At 36.0% G+C, this 24,555-nt stretch overlaps 1 long non-coding RNA gene across 1 annotated transcript; it reads right to left on the bottom strand.

Annotated features, from left to right (window-relative positions):
- Window positions 1-6,119: 6,119 nt before the first annotated feature.
- LOC122351147 lies at window positions 6,120-16,879 on the bottom strand. The gene is made up of 4 exons (XR_006251705.1): window positions 16,870-16,879; window positions 13,933-13,938; window positions 11,413-11,415; window positions 6,120-6,211 (listed from the first exon to the last, which is right to left on the bottom strand). It is a non-coding gene; the product is annotated as an uncharacterized LOC122351147 (long non-coding RNA).
- Between the last annotated feature and the right edge of the window lie 7,676 nt (window positions 16,880-24,555).

Genomic DNA, 24,555 nt, shown 5'->3' with positions numbered 1-24,555 from the left:
TCAGGTTAAATGAGAATCGTTTGTCGTGAGGGACTGTGGTCCTCATGGGTAGTAGGGCCTCATCTTCATATATCCTGGCAGGGTGTGAAATGAAACACAGTATTGAGTTTCTTATAGCTGCTCCACATTAGAGGTAGTTGTGACCTTAGGCTCTGGTTACTACTGACCTGCTACGTACAATTTATTTTGTTTGCAATATACCTTTCACAAACAATTCATCATACAGTATAATGAAGAAAAAAATAACACTTGGTACAGACTGCCTCCGTTCAAAAGGAAGAAAACAACAGAGAAAACAAAGGGAGAAGATATTCTATTATGGTCTTGTAAGGGTCCTCACATCTTCAGCATAAATGAGGTTGATCAAATGACCTTGAATTAACGTTTTTTTTTTTTTTTGTGAGCTGTTCACAAATATAAATAAATAGACAAACAAAAATATATATAAATTAGGTTATGTTCAGATTTTTGTCTGTAAAATTGTATTTTAAATGTTTTTTATTAAACGAGGGAACTAACATTCATATTCATTTATTAGTTTGACTGTAAACAAAGCAGAGCATAATCAATGAGTGATAAATCCAAACGTGAGACACAGTATATTCTCACTGTAGCAGGGGTGCTCAATGTTGCTGCTATTTATTTATTTATTTACCCTTTACACGTCCGGATGCATTAACCTTCATGCATTTTTCATTGTAACCAAAAGAACCATATTAATTGCCAATGCAATGGAGAAGAGATTATTTAATTAAAACAGCGAAGCATTGTTTACTAGATTAAGATAAATGCATTAGGCTAAATTAAAAAAAATAAATAAATTGTGAAAACTTCTGAAAACAGTAGTTGGCCTAAAGTTCATAAGAACCACAGATGGACCACAGCTATCTGACACATTTTAAACAAACAAAAGCCGGTTGTTATTTGGCTATTTAGGTACATTTTAAGTAGGCTGGGTCAAGCATTGCCTACAATTATTGTGTCTCTAATTGGCATTTGAATGGCATTCATTTGTAGCTTTAATTGTTTGCCTACAATCCCTTTTTAAGTTAGCTGTAGTTATTTTTTTTAATAAAAGAAAACCTAATGACTAGTAGCAGAGGAGACAGTAGGTCTGCTGGAAGATAATTGGAAAGTAAAGGCACAGCGATACATCATTGTGTGCTAGTCACAAACACATCCTCCAACACTTTCTGCTTCTGTTTTGCATGTGAACTTTTCCAATTGTTTGTGAGTTCGTGACCTTTTGTGTGGAGGGAAGCAGGTTCAGATATGATGCAGCTTTTGTTAAGAGTTACTCGCCTTTGTCCATTGGCCTAATTTGCCTGTCTATTGGAGTTCAATCAGTGCTGCTCATTTTGCCAGGGTTTAATAATTTGTTTGTTTAGGAATGCATGTATTTAATTGCTTGTTAGTTCACATTAACCTGGACTTGAACTTTGCAGACATAATTCATAATTGAAGACTCTCAAAAATAGCTAATTGTTCACTGTGCCTAAAAAGTTGTTGATACAATGGATGTTATGATTTGCCTTTTAGTATAGATGAGCTTTTGTTTCAGCTATATTTTCAATTTTGTTAGGAAAGCATTCAAACTGACATCCTCAGACAGACAGATAAGTTATAAAAGCATCATAGTGTTTTTCTTTTTTAAAGTTTTCCAAGCAAAATGTGATCTTTTTATGCTGTGTTTGTGTAACAGGTTTTTTTATGTTTGTGTAACAGGTTTTCAAGCTGTATTTCAACTCCATGTCTTAGTTTTTAATCGCAAAACAAGTCATCAAGTCACCACTGATGTACCATAAGATTGTTCAGCTAGATTAACAACTTTAATATTGCTGTCTTGCTTGTTGCTAGAGTTGACATGAGATGACGAGAAAGTTTGCTGTTTTTGCTCTCTGTGCTGAGAGAGGATTTTGGCACCATCCCGTCAGCTGAAGGAGATTGATGCTTTCAGACACGAACGTCCTCTAGGGACGTCAGAGGCCTCTCGCAGGTCTCTGTCAGAGACCATGTGCAAGTAGGAAAGAATCTTTTAGTTTCTCCACTTATCTTCTCTTTTCACCTAAAGAAGATTTCTTGTGACAATCTAAGTTTGCCCTAGATTTTTATCTTCGGAAATCTTTCATCTCCTGTGGCATCTACTGTGGGAACAGCTAGGTTTCCTCACTGTCGGAGTCAGCAATTTTACCATCACATGTGCAGCTGAGAGCCCTACACTTCAATAAACACCACAGCGGGAGGTAGCGCTTTAATAGTTAGAACTCGCATTGCACTGTGTGCTGGGGTATCGTTTTCTCCCAAAACATTCACTTTTTTTAAGGCTCCCTCGCCGAGCCTCAGGAAATTCACAAAACTGTGCAATTTAAAACCTAAATCTTGTTTAAAGGATATAGTAAGGTTTCTCTCTGGTTGACAAAACCGGCGATCTTTTGAATGGACTTGTGAACGAAGGAGGACGTTTGTTTTCTGATTCTAATTTCGTGGAGTTCTGGGTGAGCTGTTGAGGGAGAACTTTAGAAAAGTAGATTTAAAGGGATGATGGAAAGTCTCCATGTTTTTTTAAATAAAACAAATGGTCTTTGTAAGAGTGTCTATAATCGTTGTTTTTTTTTATTTCTTCAAATTGTTCATTTTTTAAACTAGTGTCGCACATTAGTGGTGAGGCTATAAATAAATACATTAACCGGACCTTGGTGAAAAAGGGTGGACCTCAGTGCCTACTCTTAAACTGAAGTACATCGTTTTACAGTGCGTGAGATTATTTATTTATATAATCTAAAAGCTAAAAGCGACATTGTCATGTTTTGCCTGAAAGAGAAAAGGGCAGAAATATACGCCTAAATTGAATGTCAATCTGAGTGGGCCAGCAGCACCTTAGTCCTTACGTAGCCTTGCTGCTGAAGTACACGGCAGTTTTTTAGTCAAGTGTCATTATCGTGTTCTTCTTTTTGTTAACAAAGTTTCCTGGTTTTCAATATTTTATTAAAAGGCAAAGTAAAGCATATAATAAAGGATACGCCGCTGGCTGTATTTCCCAGATCACATCTCTCTCTTGACACACTGTCGGCTAGCTCAGCTTCCAGACAGCTCCGGACTGTGACTCAAAGTCTTTATTCTCAGAACCCATTAGTCAGCATGTTTTTATTACCTTTCTTTTTTTTTTTAGATGTCCACCTCTTTGTTTCATGGACCCCTTTTTTCCTTGTGCTTGTACATTACTGAAGGTCTTTTTTAGTGTCTTGGCTGCCGTTTAAATGCGGTGCTGATATAAGTGTTTCCGATTCAAAGTATATCTAATAATGTGTGTTCTTTAAATTGTCAGAAAATGAATTAATGGTCTAGTTCTTGTACGTGTTTTTAATCTTTTTTGTATTTGTTTATTTTCCTGGAGTTTAAAGCAGCGGAATAACCGTTTGCATGATTTCCACAAAACTGAGGGTCCTGATGCACACTGACTCAACAGTACAAATCTTTTCACTTCTTTGAAGCATGCTTAAAAGAAATCTTGTGAACCGAATGTTTAGCCTGCAGCCTAGCTTGGAGATCTTCAATTCAGAGAATTGTATTCGATTAAGTCTTTGGTGCTTTCTCCCTTCATATTTCCTAGAAAATGTTTTGTATGTACGTTAGAGGCTACCTTTGTGTAAGAGCATGCTCTGAGCACATCATGATTTTTTGATGAATATTGAACCAAACATTAGAAGGCTCACCTCCACAGTTCAGAAACATAACCTCAGCTCAGGGGGGCCGGATTGGGATAACAGGGTCTGCGATTATCTCAGCTGGAAAAGTCTCTAGAGCACAGACAACACCGCTAACTCCCACAGGGGTCTTTGCAGTGCCAGGTTCTACACCATTATTTATGCTGAGATTGTTTACAGCACAGATACAGACGTTCAAATGGTCTGGAGAGACAGAACGGACCTGCTGACTGAGGGATGTGTCTGGTCACCTGTGTGTAGTTCCACAAAGTGTGCATGTTTCATACAGCAAGGGCTTGTGTGCTTCAGTGAGCTGTCACATTTTATTCGGTGTTTGCGTGTTAATGTTGACTTACGGTTTGGACTTACTAAAAAATGCATTTGTGTATTTCTACGTGCTCCTAAATAAAACACGAGAAGTCTTTGTGTAAGCATTTTTTTTTGTGCTGTGACACTTTTGTTTTTTGGTGAACTTTGACACGAAAACTTTCAAATGTGAAGCATATCAAGGCATTCTAGAAGTATGGTATGTGGTGACAAAGTTTCTCCATGAATTAGCATTAATTAGCATAAATTATATACTGTTTCAATGCAGAACATCATTTCAATGGTTCATATCATTACATTTTTAATTTTACTTAAAAATAAAGGTTAAGTCAGTCAGATGGTTTTATACATTGATCTGTTTTAATCAACTTATTTTGAAGATAGCCTACATTTTTTGCTCACTCAAAAGACTTTTGGGCTTTTTTTTGGCTGAAAAGTAAATAATTTGGGACTAGATCTGAATGTTATGCAGTATGAGAATGATTAATGAACTGCATAATTCATAAGTATTCATCATCTATCTGAAAGTCTGCAGTGGGTGTTTACAGACCCTCTACAGATCTTTGTTGTTATACTGTAATCCTGTTGAATGCACAGAGATCCACCAAAGTCTTTTTGTAATTCCTCCAGCTCTGCCTTTTGTTATTTTGCATAGGTTGCAGAATCATAAGCCAGCCTCACTTTAATGCAGATTCTCACAGTATAATCAGTGTATTGTGGATGCAGGAGAATAAATCATGCTTCGCGCCTTATTAATTACTGTTTAGCCCATGTATAAAATGAACATTTTATCTGGCTGTGTTAAGGTGCATAGTTTATGTGACTGTGTGTGGAGTTTTTGTTTTAAAATGTTTGATGTTAACGTTTTATAGGCATACAGTATATGCAATATATTATACATGTTTACTCATTTATTATATGATTTTATTTAAAACTTACGCCTTACAGTTTGCCATGCAGTCAGGCTTTAAAATGCATTTTTTCATATACATATTCATATACAAACCGGCGTATGGAATCTGTCTGAATCATTCGAACCGATCACTCACATAGTAATCCGTTCTGAGATATTTCACGCTCAGCGTTAACCACAAAGGAGAAAAAGATCCTAACCTGTACTTCGACAAAGGTTTTTAATTAGTTAAAAACATCTTAATGCTCATGAATGACTCGGGTAAAGACAATTTCCAACCTTGAACACTTTGAGACGTTTGGAGTGTTAAATCAACGCTGGTTTGTTTTTACCTCCATAAACGTAGAAACTGTAGGGCTTCAATTGTGACAGAAAATATGTATTTGAAAAAAATATTTTATTTGGAGCAGAAATCTTAACATGGTGTGCATGCCATTGAAAAGCTAGAAAAAATAGATAACAATTAACAGTTCAGGCTCAATTCCAATCCCTGCCATCTGTCTGTCCAAGGATCTCAACTGGCCTGAAGTCGTCCATGCCTAGTAGGCTAGATATTCTCTAACAGAAGTACTAATGATTCTGCTCATTTGTTAGGCCTTCGCCATATAGCACTTTTAAAACAAGCTAGAATTCTTGTGATTTGGGTTTATTAAGACTACTTTAGCATATACTGAAATTCAAATTTTCTTCTTTTAATGAATTTTACCCCCAAGACCTGTCTTCTTTAGAATAGCAGTACTATTGTTCACAGTAGCCCAGTTAACAAGTTTCTTTGAAAGAGCACTGTAAAAAATATATTTAACTGGCCGTTGCTGTTTCAAGTTTTCCTTATCTTAGAGCTTTCTGTCAACATTAGAATAATTCTGTTTCTCTTTTCATGTCTACATTCAGTTTACACTTATTTGTACTGTGCTAGCGCTCTCTTGCAGTACTCCTAGTGTTTTAAGGTGGCAAATTATTCCATAAAATTATTATTAAATTATTATTACTTATGCATTCCGTAATAGATTATTTATATATATATATATATATATATATATATATATATATATATATATATATATATATATATATATTCTCCTGAAATATACACCTAGGTTGGCTTATAATTTGTAAATGTAATTTACAAATGGCATCAAATGAATATTTTTGCTTGTGATCTTTTTCATATGAAAAAAAAGTGACAATGTGTTTATACAATAACACAAATAAAGAGACATTAGACGTGGTTCTAAATGCATAGGATAGAATCGACAAAAACTGTGAGCTTTAAATACAACCCTGATTTCAAACTCAAGTTAAAATACTGAAATATTCCTCACTGATCTGTCAAAATGATGTATGGTTAGGCATTACTGTAACTCTGATAGTATTCTCCTGAAAGAATAAACTCAGATACACCTAGGTTGGCTTAATTTTGGCTTCAGAATTTAGTAAATGTAATTTTCATTAATGGGTGTACTATGCCTTTAAAATTTCCTTTGGCTAAATATACATGTTTACAGAAAATCTGTTTGTTGACCTAAGACCACACTCTCTCACTCTCAAAAGGGTTTAATTTGTCTTGCATTTTGTATACCGTAAATTCTGGACTATAAAGCGCACCTGCATATAAACCACATCCGCTCTATTTAAAAAACTCATTGACGCTAAGCTTTCGAGCAGCAGCGCGGTTTCCTTCTTGTATAGCGAGATCGATGGCCTTCAACTTAAAACTTGCATCATACGAACTTCTTCGTGTGGGTTCCATGATGAAGGGGTGAGGATTTGAAAAGATAGAGTTTGACAGGATTGGTAATTTGTCGTCCTTCTATCCGCTTCTACCGAATTATATCTGCTAAAGAGGAACTAGCGTATTCTTCTTGAACTAGCGTATTCATCTTTGCATTTATTTTGTCTTAGTTTTGATTCTAATTCTGGTTAGAGCGCCCCTAGCGGTGAAAAAAAAAAAATCTGCAGAATAGCCGCACCTTTGTATGAGCCGCATGGTTCAAAACCTATGAAAAAAGTAGCGGCTTATAGTCCAGAATTTACGGTAATCTTTTTTTCTCCTTTATTGACAAAGAGGATATATGCAAATGGTTATAGCCCAAATGGGACCCTTGTTGAATGCATTACAAAAGAGGAAATAGGGCTAAGTATTTTAGCACACTTTGTAATAGCACAGCACTCTGTGGACTTTTCTTTCAAAGTTTGCCCCTTAATGAATTAGAACGGGAGACTCTCTTCTCAACAGTCTCTCATAAACCCTTAAGCTACTAGAATATGACATTGTTTCTTTGCCCCCATTTTGCTTTTGTGTTGTTGGAAAAGCAGATAAAATTTTAATTTTGGTCTTGGTTAAAAGCTTACCACAGTTTTTAGAAGAGTTATACATTCTTAAAGTCAGTTCACATCATGTGAAAGTCAGTCCTTCCCCTCAGGTACAGATCATTCTTAATACCGCTCCTTCTCTTTTCTTTAAAGAGCTCTTTATGCACGATTGCATTACATTTTCACATTCCACAAATGAATAATTGAGGTCCCTGCACACAGACTTATCATTACGGTTCCCCCAGAGTGGGAAGAATGTCCCACAAGTCTCTGAAGACCTGCCAGAATGGCTCAGTGAGACGCAGACCTGGGATTTCATGCATTTAAATGCAGCGTATTTGGGGACTGTGACTGCAGAGCTGTCACTGCGGGCTGCTTTGGGAGAGCGTTGTCGTTTTGCCGTACTGTCAGCACTAGTAATGTGTGAGAGCCCTCCACTGTAATGTAGCACCGCGCATAGTTCGGTGTCAGGGCGGTGTTTGCTGAGCGGCAGCGGGCCTGACGTGATCCAGTGCTGCTGCAAAGCAATTATGCTGTTCTTAAGATCGAGTGGTTTTCACTGCTGTTTGTATTGCACTTTAAAGAGTAGCTTTGAAATCAGTGGGAGCATTTAAAAGCAATTTCAGGATTAAAGTATGTCTGTTTAAAATTTTTCCCAAACACAAAAATCACAAATCAAGAGCAGTTATGATACCAGTGTATATTAAGTGTGAGTGTGAGTATACTACATATATACTATATACTGTATATACACTATAAAACGGTTAGTTCCTGGATTCTGATTGGTCGTCATGGCTGAAGGGCGTTGTTAGGCACAATGCAAGGACAGGCCTCTCTTAGCTTATTTGACATATAGCAGTTCTCAACCGCTTGATTGCTTTATCATTACAAATCGATAACTATATGAACACCCAGCTTTAATTTGCTAAACAGGACTATAATGCACTGAGATTTTAAGGTATTATGAATGCTACCATCTGGTTTGTATTATGAAATGCGGTAAATATGACCTGACTGATGAGAGATTTATCCAGCAAATGCATTTTTGTTAAAAGTATTAATGCTTGTTTGACAGGTTGAGTATGAAAGATGAGATCGAATGTTTCAGCAAGGATCACAAGGACTGAAAATACTACTGTATGCTGTGAAAATTGCATCACGTCACAGCACAGTATCAAAAGAACGATACAAATCCCTTTCTACAATACTCCAGTCCACCCTAAGATAATATAATATGTACGCAGAAACCCAAGTCAAGGCAAAGAGTCTGTGAAAAGTCAATAAAGTCAATAATGTATTATGAGACTGTGACGGACATGCCGCAGAGCGTACACAAGAGAAAGGCCAGCGGTCGCATGGATCATCCTACATGCATGAGTTTGTTTATTGCCTCTGCCATAGCTGATGGCTGCTCTCATGATGAGGCTCGTATCGTATATCAGGAAATAATCAGGAAACACTAGGTGATATTGTGTTTCTGACAGCTGCTGTCTGGAACGGAAATGCATAACTCTCATCACTGTGTCAACTTGTTTTGCCCTCCCTTATATACAGCCAGTTCATATTTGTGTTGACATTTTTGCCTTTTTGCGCTCCGCTGAGCAACTCTCAGTGCTTAATACACTTAATTTTTTTACTTGAAATTATTAGTGCTGTCAAATGCTTCATCTCGATTAATTGCATTCAAAATAATTGTTTTTGGTTACATATGTTGAAAAAATGTACATGTATTTGTACATATATTCATATGTTTTACACACACATATATATATATATATATATATATATATATATATATATATATATATATATATATATATATACATACAGTATATATATATATATATATTAGTGTATATACATAACATATTTTTCTGGAATATATACATGCATAAAAAATATACACAACACATACATGCATTATGTAAACAAAAACATTTATTTTTATGCGATTAATTGTGAATAATAGTTTGACAGTGCCTTATATTATAAATCTATAGATCAAAGAATGAAGACCCCTTTAGAGAATATGTTAGCAGAAGTGAATGTGATGAATTTCACATCTAGTATGCATAAGCCTTAGTTGATATATCAGCATAAGTTATGCATAAACATATGCCATAAATTAGTTTCTATTAGAGCTCCCATTTCTTCATTGTTTTTCAATTATAAATGAAATAGAATTAGGTATTTGTTAGCATAAATTCCGCTGGTTCTAGGAAAATTTGGGTTAAGCAGTTATCGCAGTTAAAGTTAAATAATCAATGGTTTCCTCTAATCGTTCAAATGATTAATTTATTGACATTCATTTATCTTTCTTTTTGACATCCCACAGTGGCAAGAACTCCCACATTTATAACTCTTGTTCTGCAGTCTAAAAACTATCCTTGACCTCATCTATTATTTCATCAAGGAGAAGCCACACAGCTTTTCTGTAGCGCACTCATGTTTTGCCCACAAATGAGCTTCAGTGGTCTTTACTTATTATTCACACTCCATTCCCCTTTTGTTCTATATGGAAAATGGACGTACTTGTGCAAATGACAGGGCTTCAAGGTCATTGATTGTTCTCCATGACTGTATGATCCTTTAAAAGAAATAGGTGTGCACCTTGAATGACTCATTGTTTAAAGCCTGCATGTTTTTTATAGTGTGCCATGTTCACGTGATTATGTAAATATGCCACACAGCAGCTTAGGTTGTTACATTTGTTAAATCTTTTGGTTGTTTACTGGCTTTGTTAGCACACTCCACTGTAATATGTGGTTCCCTAGGCATTTATATGGAGTGCCATATGTGCTGATGTGATTAGTGTTGCATTCATGTCTCAGTACTAAAGTGTGTTTTTTTATTGGGTTTTTAAGATGTGTTTGGCACCTTCAGTCCAGGCGTTCAGTGCCTTTCAATTATTCATTTGGCATATGCTTTTATGTAGAGTGGCTTACATTTTATTAGTATGGCTTCCCTGGCAATGGTGGTAGGTAAGACTGGTAACGTTACTTTTATTATTTATATACAAATCTCAGGGACCCCATGCCATGTACTTATCCAAAAACATGGTATTATCATATGACATGTACAAAAATAGCATGACCATAATGATTTATAAGATGTGCTGTAAAAAGAAGGATCTATCTATCTGTCCTGTAAAAACTGGCCATTTCCCATTTTACGTAACCTTTTGAGTCTCAAATACTAAAAATGGCCATTTTCTTGAAATTACATGAAACCCTTGTCTGAACAAAGAAAATTCTAAATTGTTGAAACGTTAAGGCTTCGTGAGTTCCCAGCATGCATTTCAGCATCAATAAATGATACAGTTACTGTTATAGGATTATTGTTTTGCTGTTTACTAACTTATTTTAGACTTTTTTTGTTGTTGATTTATCATTACTGTTAGTTATTTATTTGCTGCGATATAAAATGCTGATCTTTTTTAACTTGTTTTTCTGGATATTTGATTATTTTAAGCTGTTTGACAGGCAAAGACAATGTTGTCTACTTATTAAAACAACGCTTGCCATTCATAAACAGGCATAAATTCGATAACGCGGTGACTTTTTAAACATTCTTTTCTTCCAAGAAACAGAAAATGAATTACATTAATGACAGCAGTTGTTGTGACAAGAACTTTTCTATTATCAAAATATGACAGTCAGCATTGCATGAATAATCAAATTTAGATTTGCTCAACAGTATCTTTTATGTTAAAAAAAAAAAAACCCAAAAACTATTGTTGAGAGAACTCAACAATAAGTTGCCTTATTTTTTATGTTTATATATGAGTGTGTATGTATGAGTTGCAGCACCTGTTGAGACTTCGATATGAAACTCGATAGAGGGCCCCTAGCCTGTTTTTGGCCTGATGACGTACATGAATATTTATCACAACGCTGGTCTCCTCTATCATCAACTCTGATATATGACACTGTTGCTCCTGTGGAAGGCTGATTGATTATGTGCACTGCATTACTAATTTATAGTACTAAACTGAAGGCTTTAGTCCAGGGTTTCCTTTCTTTTTTCCAGCGGCTAAACAATAATTTTTTTGTTCAACTCATTGTTTCATTGCCATATTGCTGTCGCTCAGCTCAGCGCTGCTGCAGATGAATTGGCTTATATATGACCCCATCGCGTAGCCTTTTAAAAGAGCACCCTCTCCGAGCCGATCGTGACTGCAAGCATTTGGGTTCCATTATGATCCTCTTTTTCCATCTGTTATTTTCAGACCATCATCATGTAAATTTGAGCTCTTCTTGGTCCACTACCTTTGCCAAGTCAACACAGCAAGCTACACATGAGAGCTGGATCACCATTACTCTCGCCCATGCAGTCACATCCATTTCTCTCTGTTTCCTCACTGGGAATCCTCACAGCTCTTAGCTGGGTTTCAGCCAAACGCTGCTGCAGTTAGAGGTGCACTGAGTGGCGCGCTTATGTTTAGCAGTCGCTGCTGTTCTGAGGCAAAGCAGTCTTTGTCATAGTAAAGACCTTTAGTGTTGACTGTGCAAAATGAGCCGTTGCAAACACCGCACGACGCCCTTCCTGTGGCCTGACTTTTGCTGATGCGGAAAGAAGGAAAGTTGTTTAACATCATGTTAAACAACTTTTATCCTCTCCACTCAGTGAAGATTGTAGTAGGCTGACGTAGACAGCTTAAGCAGCTCTGAGTAATATTAGTTATGTCTTAAATAATAAAACGGATTTCATCTCAATGAAAGTTTTGCAGCTTACTTTTAAAACGTGAAGATGAAGATCCTCTGTGTCAGTTCTTTAAGTGCTTCGTAGAACTGTGTGGGTTTAGAAAATCATTTTTTTAACTTCCAGTGAACAGATAAATCACATTAAACCACGGATGTAATTTTTAATATCTTACATTATGTTCCACAGAAAAAGAAAATCGTAGGTTTGGAATTACATGAGGGTGAATAATTTACGATGACAGAAATTTCACAGAAAGATATAAAAAAAATAAAATAAAATAAAACATGACAGCTAACTCATTGACTTTATATTAAGCATTTACTGCAGTTTTCATTCGATTTAGTCACTCTTTAATGGATTTCATAGTTTTTAATGCAGTTGCCTGATAATTTACACTTTGGCAGAGGCCACAAATGCCTCTGATATCATTATCACTCGGCTCCGAGCTGTCTGTTCTCCAACTTGCGGATGAAGTCCGTTGGGATCTGTGCCTGTTGGGAGCTGTAATGCTGAAAAATGTGCTTCATTTATTTGCACAGGTTGTTTGAGCACACGTTTTGCATGCTTGCTTTCTTTTCTTTACTAAATAGATTGTTGGGTAGCGTTTATCTTATAAAACATATTTTATGTCTCACTCCCTGAACAAACGCAGCATTATTTAAAATGTTTGGCCAATAAAAAAATAAATAATCAGAAACACAAGAAGTTGGCTGTTTATGAGTTGGTTTGGCGTTGACAGATTGTAATTAAAATTTAAAGTGCGACTGTTGTTTTTCTGGGCTGTAAAGGGATGGAAATGCGGTACAAAATCACCATATGTTGTATGGAAAAATAACAGTGAACCTGTGGGACATCCTCCTCTCAAGATAACAGGTTTCCCATATCTAGCGTACACTTTTCTGTTTCAGGCTTTCTGATCATTTACAACAGTTCATAGAGCTATGGCATTTTTTTAAACCTGCCATTTAGGCATTAAATATTCTGGCTAATATGAAATTTATGGTTAAATTCAAATTAGCCTCCCTCCCTTTTTTTCTTCACGATATTTTAAGCTGAGTTTGCAAATGACATACATTTTAAAGTTACCCTTAGCCTCCATAACTAAAGTTTAAGTATTCTATTTCTGTTAATGCAGTGATCATCTTTGGATTGCAGACTAAAATGGTTTATGCAAATTAGTCAAACTGAGTATTAAAAATTTAAAAGGGAAGCTGGCTTCAACTCCTTTTTAGTATATCTCAGCTGTTTAAAGAATATTTTTTGATTATCAGCCCTTTAACTCCGAATAAAAATAAAGTGACTTTTTTTTACTTTATCACCGCTTATTCTGAATAAAAATATTATTTTTTCTCTTCACATATTACGATGCTACAAGTGTGGAAAATTTCGGTTTGAAATGAATGTCTTTGAAGCCTACAGCATGCTGGTAAATGTTTTTGTCATATATCAAGTCATTCAAGAATGGCTGGTATTGGCAAAGTGAGAGATATACGGATATACACCGGATATACACCGGGGGAAATTATAATCACTGAAGGTCTTTTTTAGATCCAAACAAAGGATCGGGGGCCGACTCACCTATCTGGGTTAATTCTACAATAAATTGCTCTTGAATGAATACACCAGAAGCCGCGAAGCTGCATCGTTAGGTTATCAGTCTCCTCTGAGTGACTAAACTAGAACACTTCTGTTGAAGATTGGTTTGTTGATTATAATGGAGGCATTTTAGTTTTGTCACATCATTCATTCTCTGTGTGGATGGGGTATTGAATTTGATTTTATAAGACAGCGGTGCTCTATTTGCCAAAGAAATGAGTTTTGAGAAGGACTCGGTGCCACTAGAAATTGGTGCAATCCTGTTCGCATTGCCTTTAGCTTTAAACCATCAGTCTTGTTGTTTTATCTCAGATCTCGGGCAGTTATGATTGATTGGGTGATTTTGATCAAGAGGGCCATTGATCTTGTTGTCACCCAGAGCTGCTGCCAATAAATTTACTGCTGACTTTATGAAGGCATCAGTGCTGTAACTGTGCTGTATAGCCTATTAATGGCGTTTAATCAGGTAGTAAATGGTAGTGTTTACTACTCTATGGATTTAGTGAAGGTTTAATGTGTTGTAAAATGCTTTAGAGAGCTCTATAAATCTTGAAAGCTAATATGCGTGGCATACTGTGAACAAGTTAAATTACAAATGGATTTAAAGTGAAAGATACAGACGAGATAGCTCATTGCACTTTATCACCAAGCATTATCACCGCATATTATTAATACATGGCTCTTAATTCCAATTTTATGAAATATTTGCTTGTTAATAAAGTAGGAGGAGATGAATATCAAAAGTTGGCAGTTGGAGCTTGAGACAGGCGCATAGATGAATGTTCTTTTCCGCTGATGGCAAAGAGGATGGTCAGATGTCAGGATCAGTGAGATGAAGGTAATGTGCAGTGTCTGAAGATATGACAGAAGGGACTCTATACAAGTCTTTGAACTGCTCTGAAACCTGACTCAGAAAGAGCTGATTGTGCAGAAATACAGTCACCGGCAGACCTCAAAAGGCTGTTACCAGAAATGATCTTAAAGGCAATAGCTAAAATAGGGTGGTGAACGAAGCCCTCCTGTAGCGAAACCATGCATTTGTGTAGGACACACATCCATATTTCAAACACAATAAACACTTTTTTTCTTACTTCTGGTATCTGTCAGAATGCGGAAAGGTAAGAGGGATGTCATTTGTGACAAGCGCAAAAACAAAACAAAGTCCATGAACTGGAAGCACAACGTGAGGATTAAAAATCGTTTAAAAAATGTCAGAGGATATAAGCTAAGAGGAGACTGCTTTCATTAATGTCTTGTGAACCAAAAAGCTGTGTGTTGTTAATAAATTTAAAACCATTGCTTCTAGCTAAAATCCTCCTCTATCTGTAATTGAATCATGAGGGAAATATGCACAGATCAAGCATGTTTTACAAGCAAAAACAGCCCAAAACAATTAGAAACAAATATGTTTGAAGTTAGAGGACGACAAGTAGGATATTTTCACTGAAGGGAGCATTATTAAGGATTGGTTTTTGACCAGAAGCAATGATTTACTTTTAAAGACACCTTAATGATTGATTTTGTTTCTTATATACGTTCAGCTTTTTTTGATGTATTGTTAATTTCGACGATAAAACAGACTCAATAAAAGGGATGCTCTTGGGTGCCTGAGGGGGAGTGAACTTTTATTTTTGGGTAACTTGTAACCCGTAACACTGTAATTAGCAAGTTGGTACGAACCTTTAATTAATGACATTGACTTTTAAAGTTGAGTTTGAGTGAAGGCAGTGGCGGTGGATACAGTGCTTCCACGGAGGGATCTGCAGTCACGCGTAGAGGTGCCCATCAATGTGTAAATTTATGCAGTGAAGTTCCGGTGAAGTATTGTGTGGAAAATGTCATTCAGAAAGATATTCACGGATCTCTCAGTCTCACGTAGAAAGGTCTTTGTGAGTAGTTTCATAAAACGTTGCCCTTTTATGCTTTTTAGCACAGCACATCTGCTGCCCGCACATTTGAGCTGAAGGGTTGATGCAATTTCAATTGTGTGTATGCTAATGCTATTAAAAGCTAAGCTGAACTGTGTCATGGATCTAAGTATATGGAAGCCAAAGGAGAAGACAGACTGACTGAAAAGCTGGAAAGGAAATACAGATTTAATAAGACATTTTACATTTATAAATTTTAATCTGATTTTGTGACTGCAAATACGAAGGCAAATGATACTATTTATATCGCTCATTCATTTTTCATAACCCCTGTCATTAAGTATTAAACTTAATGAGTAATTTATCATGCACTGTTTTTTTTATAATTACTAATGTTTTCTTTTTACGATTTTTGTAATTGTATTGCTTGTTAATTTTTAAAATAGTAATTAATAAGTTGGTTTGATGAATTATTTAACTTGATTTGGTCAGAGGATATTTTCTTTTATTTTAACGCTACCAGGTAGATATTCACATGCTTAAAGTTGTGTCCTAAATGACACACTATATATACTGCATATATAGTACACACTTAGCTTTGGAATCTGATAGCCCCTTCCACTCCAGTCCAGTAAATAAAGCTGTGACAGTTTAGTGCGTACATTGTCCTACATAAAACAGATTTATTTTTCAGGTTGGTCATGTATGTTAGATGTCACACCCACTGAACTTTGGCTAAACATCTCATGCATATGGCATAATTATCTGGAAACACTGCAGATTTTAAGTCGTCTTCATCTGGTATAGGGGGCGATTTCAGATACAGCCATATATACTTTCTAGGTTTTTTGGGAGTCACATTCTTTAAAGTTCTGCCTGGAAACAAAGATGCCGTGACACCGAACCCTTTAAGAAAGAAGAAAGCCATCTTGTTTACAGCTGTGACATTGAGCACTTATCAGGATCAACTATCTGCTGGATTTTAAAAAAGTATGTGAAATATTTGAAGTTTGCTTCATGGAATCGTTAAAATATTTCCAAGAATTTTACACAGCAACATTTCCTTGCCCTGAAACGTGAGCCAGCCAGTGTTGCCAGACATATGTTAATTATCACATATTTACAATAATCAATAATCAATAATGAAAAAAAAAATCTCAAAAAGTACAATAATTTCAATATTTTCTGAAATTTTTAAATGTTGGTCATTTTAATCATAGGGCTTCTATATTAATTCATCTAGCTGTGGATCATACGTCTACCTTGCCGTGCTTTTGAAGCAGCACTATGCAACTTTTCCAAGTTTATGTCTATTATTATTCACGCAGGTATGTGTTACTCCGCAGCATTGACCAGAGGTGTAAAAAGTACTCAAAAATTTATAGAGATACTCTGTAAAAATTTTACTCAATTAAAAGTACAAGTATCTTAAAACATAAAACACAACTTTAAATTGTATTAAAAAAGTAGAAGTACTTTTTTTCCTGACATACAGAATTTTGAAACGAAATAGCACAGGTCAAACGCATATATGTAGTGCAGCAATAACAATTAAATGACTTTTATTCATCAGATGAACACAAACTAAAATCTAAATCATGTAAACGAAATCATCTCTCTTCGTATAACATACGTTTAGGACATCCAAAAATGACACTTCAAAAACTAAACGAAGTGAATGTGACAGTAAGTCATGCAATCCCTCTTAATTGTAACATTTTTGTCTTCAGAAATGTAAAGTACAAGTAGTCAATTTAAACTGTACTCAAATAAAGTAAAATTCCCTACAAATAATGATTAATTAAGTACAGTAATCTGACTCAAGTCTTTTACACCTCTGTACATCTATGATATGTATTTTTTTTCCAAATATGATAATGTTGAGCTTCTGTTATGATACTTGGACATTTCCAATCTGTCAACACTGTCTTTAGCCGTCAACCTAAAGAAGTACATGAGACTATGTATATTCTAGAGCAAAAAGAACAGTAATGCCTTTACCAAAAGGTGGCTGAATGGGGAACATAATTTACTGTTATACATCTGCCATATTGATAGCTAAGTTGCCCAGGATTCTGACACGACTGCTAATCGCACATTTACTTTTCACAAGTGTCTTCCTATCAGTACCGAAAGTTCCCCTTCTTCTAAATTAGCCGCGATTCATGTGAGAGGTTCAGTGGCTTAGTTGCATCTGAGAGCTTTGACTGTACATCAAGGTTAATTAGCCCTCTGCAATGTCAAATCCCCATCAAGGGCAGATAGGGAATGGGTAATAAAAAATACCTGTTAAAATAACTGCAGCTCGTTAGACCATTCAGCTCTTGAAGCTAAATGGGTGTCTAATGAAGGTTCAGTTCATTCCTGAGCCAATCATCAGCTAATAAACAGAACAATTCCATACACAGTTACATAATTGATTGCATAGACAATAAACACTTAAAAATATTGTTTTTTTATGTAATTGCTTCATGACTTTCTGCATTGTCTCACATTTTTTCAGTTAGTCTACAGGGAATGATCAAATGGTTCGAAGCTAATTTGCTGTATCCCATTATACTCTCAAAGATGCTTAAAAGAACGAATTATAAACTATGCTGAATTATAAAAATGATTTTAAAGCCCTGTTGATTTAAAGCAGGAGTACAATTATTGTTTTCTCCTCTGAATTCTCATTAAAATTCTCATCTTAAGTCTCTGATCTGCTTTTATCAATTCCCTGGGAAGAGCTTGTTATAGAGTCTTACACCATGGAGGAATGCACAGAAAGCGCAGGCGGAAAGAAACAGCAAGCCAAGAATAAAATAAGCCATGATTATGAGAGGTGAGGAGAGGTATGTTATTACTTTTCTAAGCAATCAAACTTATGATTTCCTGGAAACCACCCACAGCATGGCCATTCTGCAGAAATTGTAAAAAAAAAAAAAAAAAAAAAAAAAAATATATATATATATATATATATATATATATATATATATATAGAGAGAGAGAGAGAGAGAGAGAGAGAGAGAGTTTATTAAAGTTGTTTTTGTTTGTGTGTGACTGTTCGGTGAGCCTAATATTGATTTGCTGGCAAAGTGAGGCACTGCTACATTTTCTTTGTGAGATTTTAGCAAAATGTTGTTGTTTTTTTTTTCATAATTTTATTTTTGTTATTAAATTTACATTTTCAGTGTTAATCAAATCACATGTGCCATGTTTAAAAATGATGTGCTTGATTTAATGTGAAGTGTGAATATGTATAGAGTTGAGACACAGCGACCTTTTTTTTTAAAAGATTTTATTAACAGAATAATGCATTTGCATTTGCCTTTGCACTTTTATTTTTAATGGGCCAAATTATTTTTAATGGCACATTTGGTAGAGATTTGTTGGACTTGTCAAATATTTAGTCCTTCAGCTTGCTTTGGCATAGATGTTCATTGTAACTGTTAAAGTGTAGTTGGAGGGGCGTGCTTATGTTATGTTATGCTCATGGCCAAGCTGTCAAACTGACGTCATCAGAAAAGGCTCGTTGTTTTTGAGGGGAGGAGCATTTTCAGATTTGGATTAAAGATACGAAGACACTTTTTTGTGGATTGAGAGTAATTTTGATTTGACATGGACTTTGATGTGCAAAACATTTTAAATGTGCAATAAAACAGTGATTGCACCTTGACAGTGTATTTAAACTCGTCTTTGTGGATTTATTGCTTTCAGCATATGCATTGGCATGTTTCCTAAATTGATTGAACTAACCCATGCCTGGATTTTTGTTCCCATAAGCTTGTTTAAGAGAGAAAGAGAGCCCTTTCATCTCTTTGATCTCAAAGCTGTTCTCCTCTTTTTTTTTTTAATCTGTTCAAGGTATTATTTAGAAGTTAAACTGCTAGGAATGATGAAAGCCAGTCTCCTGGTTGTTGGTCACATTCATCTATTATAGTAGAAAATCTGTAATTCCATATTCACTTCCATAATTTTTCATTTGAAAAGCCACCTTAGTTAATTAATCTCTGGCAGACTCAAACCAAAAAATGACCGAAAACTGTGTGTGTGTGCGTGCCTCATTAAATCTGCAGTAGTGGAGATAAGTGCGCTTGTGAACTGCTTGTCTCACCGCAAACTCTTTCATAGTTATCTGCCGTGGCAGTCGCCGCTGATAAAGCTGTCTTGATTTCAGTTCTCCACGTTTGCCAGCTCACTTTTGCAGCCTCTCTGCGGGCGAGCTCAGATAATGGAGGTGAGGACTATTTTTGGAGGCTGGAGAGTCACCGTTGTTGTCGGCATTAGCGGCGCTTCGGATCTGCGTCTCACAGCGGTATTTATATTGCTCACAATGGAGCTTGAATCGATGTAGTTATTATATCAGAGTCACGTCGCTGTCAACATTTTCACATAGGTGCAGCATTTTCCCCTCTAATTCGAGTAATTACATCATTCCTGTGAACATAATGAATATATTGTAGGGAAATGCATGCTGAGGGTTTCACACTGTATAACACGATTAGCTTGTAAGAAACATCTATGCTTTGCAGACAGTCTCTTTCGGTTCCTTGTTTGCTTGGATCTGTTCCCAAGGCCCTCTAGATGTAAATACATATCTGTGTGGCGAAATGAAGTCATTTTATCACATCATTGCGGATGTTGCTTCGGGTTCTTGGCTCAGTGTTTTAGCTTATTAGCAAAACATCTGCCAAGTGCCTCATGTTTCTGAGCAATCCGCTGACAGACGATGTGTCCCTGTCCCTGTGATTGACACCCCTGTGTGTGGGCCTGAGGGCAACCTGGCTTAACCTCTACATTTTTAATAAATCACTCTGTTGACTTGTGTGTTTTGGATCAATGAGCTATGTGGAGAAAGCTGGAAGAGGAAAATGAATTACTGTGGAGATGAACGCCGCATAAAGCGATCTATAACTTCTGATGAGGAGTTTCTGCTTTCCGGATCCTCTGCTTTACAGTTTTAATAAAGATTCAGGTTTTTACTATTGAGTTTTGCATTTCGATGAATTATAGTGTATATTTGCTTCCTTAGGTTTTACGATTTCATTAAACCTCATTGAACATATTCGCTGCAGTGGCTCGTCGGCATTGTCCTTTATTAAATGATTTATCATCTAATAATCAAATGCAAATACAATCTGATATTATATTTTAGTCTTATATTTTCCTACTAGTTTAAATGGTGTTGTATAAACGACTTTCAATTGATTAGCAATTATAGTGATGATTAAACAGTCTGCTCTGTTTTGACACGGCTGCCTGTTGTGGAGCTGAGAACTGGGGGAGGTTTCTTTACCCTCAGCGTGATTAACCTCTCAGCGCTGAACGGCTGATATGGATTACTGTGAAGGAAATGGAGGTCATGGCATCCGCAGTCACACACATGCAGTACGCTGCTTATTATGGCTGAAAGTATACGCACTTCTTTACAGTAAAACGGTTCATTGCGCTGGGCAGTAAAGTGGGAGTTGGAAGACATTTTTTGTTCCTTTGAATTTAGTTTGGGGTCATGCATTTTTGCCAGTTACCCCACTTTTAAATATCTGCTTTATTTGTGTCCCTTTCAAGTCGTTCATCTTGCTTCACAGTAATAAACGGGAAAATGACTAATGTCAGTCTCTCAGGTCAGTGACGGTGCCAAAAACTTTGCATTCTGTATACAGTATTTGTAGTTATTGTATTTTGGATTAATTTTGAAAGTAAGTTTCATTCAGTTTGTTGATATCACGTCCGTGGTGATCGTGTGCGCAGGCATATCTGAGTGACGATTTCCTTCAAACTCTCGGTGCTCCCAATAGCTTCGGCCCACACATCCGTCATATGACATCACCGATCATCCGTCTGCCCACAATCTCCTACCGTCTCTAAACTCAAACTATCAACATGCACAAACTTACCCTGTCACGCTCATCTCCTGCTAGACCCAATTAACAAAGCCAGCTGCTGCGTGTGCACCTTTTTTTATCAGTTACAGTTAACTTTCTTTTGTTTTCTTACTCACAGATGTCATATTCATGTTACAAATATATAATTTTTAGCCACAGTAAACACTGTTGCACCATAATGCATTTTGAGCACCTGTTTATGAAGTGGCAAACTCGCTAATGCATTGGCCGCTTTTACATATTTCAATAGCGTGTCTGTGTGAAGCATCATTATAGTTTGCTGCATGATTGATACTTCATAAAACGGTCTGGTGAGAGAAGCTTTTGTCATTGCCTTTTAAATCAATATCTGCCAGTTAGCAGTTTAACTTTTTATCTGGATCAACTTACAGTGTTGTATAACCACATGGCCAGTCTCCCCAGAACAGCTGAAAAGTAAAAAAAAAAGCTTTAAAGTGGAAACCCATTGTGGTACGCAATCTTGTGATCTCAGCAGTTTTTCATTACCACTTACTACCTTTAGTTCGGTTCTGAATCAAAATGGTCATAGCATTAGCTGGCCATAAGCACTCATTTTTAGTAGATTCTAATAAAAGATGAATCATTTTGAAATAACACTCACAAATAAATGGAGTCAGCTTTGATGTAGACTAGATGTAGATTTATGAAAGGTTATGTAGACAGACACTTCAGAGATGTGTATTTCTTTGTGACGTTCCTTTCACCTATCGCCTGGCGTTCCTTTTATACTAGCGAGAGGTACTTAGTCCTGCCATTGATGGTTATATAAATGCCAGTGGAAGCAGTTTTTCCTTTCCCTATTCACCTTTCTCTTTACTCTCAAAATCACTTCCATTATCTCTTAACAGTCAAGTTTTTTCCTTAAAGCATCTGTAGCTTCAGAATAAACATGCTAATTAAAAGCAGTTGTAATACTTTTCTTTCCAGCTTTAAAAATCAAGAAAAAGTTAGCGCTGTGCTCTGAGGCAGATCCATTAGAACAGTCAAAAGTGTTGTTGTTCTCATTAAATTCATAGCTGGGAGTCTAGAAACAATGATTTTCAGGGTATCTCTGCAGGCTAAGTTGAAGGTTAGACTATTAAATTATCATTTGCAAGTTTGGCTATTTTTCGCTATTCACAATACGTTTCAGCACTGGAGTTGCATAATTTGGTGGGTTGAAAAAAAACAAAATTAATAAAATTAATAAACAAATTAAAAAAACGTATTTTAATAGCCTGTTAAAAGTTCAAGACGTCTAGTAAATTCTTGTTCATTTATAGCATAAAAGATGCTTATACAGAAAAATATACAAAGATTCTTAATTTTTGGTCATAGAATAACTGTGAAAAAGCTTTGTTTTGAGGGAATGAGGCAGAGAGCTGTGGGTGAGAGAGCTGACTTCTCACTCAGGTGGCCCATTCTGATTGCATGGGCATAAATGTTTTTTCATGCCCCCCAGCTCCGACTTTAATCAGGAGGAGAACAACCCTGCTATCAGCCTGCATATTTATCTTGGTTTGCAAGAGCAGCTCCAGTTCCTCTAACCAGGACAAACAAAAATTTCATCTGTTGTTAACGCAACATAAATATTTAAAGCAGCAACGACCTTGTGATGAAAGTTGAGTTTTAAATAGGTGATTGTTCGATAAAAGCTGTAATAAGTTGAATTTAACTGTGTTTTTAACCTTACTTGTCGACGTTAATGCAATTTAATAAAAAAAAAATGTCATGTAATTTCTTTCAGGTTTCTGGTATGCACCAAACTTCCTTTTACCTCCAATATTAGTCAAAAATACACTTTTTTTGAACAAGCTACACGGTGATAAATAAATGAGTGTTAAACCACAAATTATGATCGGCAGTTAATTTTCTATACATTGCATTTGTTTCAGTCCATATTTAGTTTGTTTTGGCTCACACATTCCAGCTCTATATAACGAGTGTTCAGCAGAACACTTTAATGTTTGTTACATTAAGTAGTTTCTATCCTTCTCCTCAGTGGCAGGCCTGGCAGCTCAGGCATTCAATTACAATCGCACATATATCTCAAATAACTGACAGCTCTCAGATGCACACACTACTGTCATTCATCCGTGGCTCACTCCAGCAAAATAAAATTGGAACCACATGTTCTCACACACACACACACGTATATCTATACATAACTATAACATATACCTTATTGGTGTAAAATTCTCACCACTAGACCAACACTTGCTAATTCATCTGTGTGTGCATTTTAATACATTTGTTAAACATTTATCAATAAATTAATCAAAATGATTTTTGTTTGTATATTTTTTAACAAAGCTATTAAGCCTTTGTTACATGTTTTGGGTCAGTGAATGGAACAGTCAGTGGGTGGTCCGTCTGAGGCTAGGCAACTACTAACCCTAAAATATTTTCAGTTATTTTTTTTACGTTATTGTTTGTTACTTCACACATGAGGAGGCCACATGGATCTGTGTCTTATTATCGAATGAGCTAATTCTGAATAAGCCTAAGTAGTGTGTTTTTTCTTTAATTCGTGTTGCTATATCATGTGTTGTTTAAAGGAGGAGTGAGCGTGATTCGTGTTCACTATGTGCCTTTAATGAGTATAAAACATTAGGGCAGCAACTTGCCTTGTATCCAAGATATTTTCAAGAACTTCTACATCTGAATTTAAATCCACCTGAGGTATCTAATCAGTCTTGTACTGCCTCTAACGTGTTCTCAATGATACTCAAGAAGCCAAAGAAAAGGCTAATTATATCTCTGATTTGCTTTCGTCTTGTGATGGTGTTTTCTGGATTAGCATTATCTTTTACTCAACGAGTACTTGGATATGTGACTTAATGTGAGTTCACGTCTTTTTGTGGGCAGTCTCAGTATTTTTAGATTGGGTTATTTCCATTTAAATTGCTACTATTGAACAAACCAATGAACTTTGATCTTGTTGAAAAACAGCGGGAAGTCTTTAGAGAGCATCGATTTTCTAAGTTGACAGTATTTGGCGTTAGGGTCAGGGTTTATCCCCCTTCAGAACTGTGGAACACATATGGCTTCCCTATGGGACTGCTTTCTATTGACCATGGTTTTTCGTTTGGTCAATGAATGCTTAGAAGATGCCTGAAAAAGCTTTTGATGAGACAGATCTCAAGCAAGCGCAGAAGGATTATCTGTTGATTGATAATAATAAGCCTCAGTAAATGAATTTGTGTTAATTTTCCTTTAATAGACATTAGACTTATTAGGTGTTATAGGTATTAGCAAATGGT

Source organism: Puntigrus tetrazona, chromosome 9 (genome assembly GCF_018831695.1).
Source record: "Puntigrus tetrazona isolate hp1 chromosome 9, ASM1883169v1, whole genome shotgun sequence".
Classification (NCBI taxonomy): domain Eukaryota; kingdom Metazoa; phylum Chordata; class Actinopteri; order Cypriniformes; family Cyprinidae; genus Puntigrus; species Puntigrus tetrazona.
Note: the sequence above shows the minus strand (reverse complement) of the source record. Positions and strands in the feature narration are given on the sequence as shown.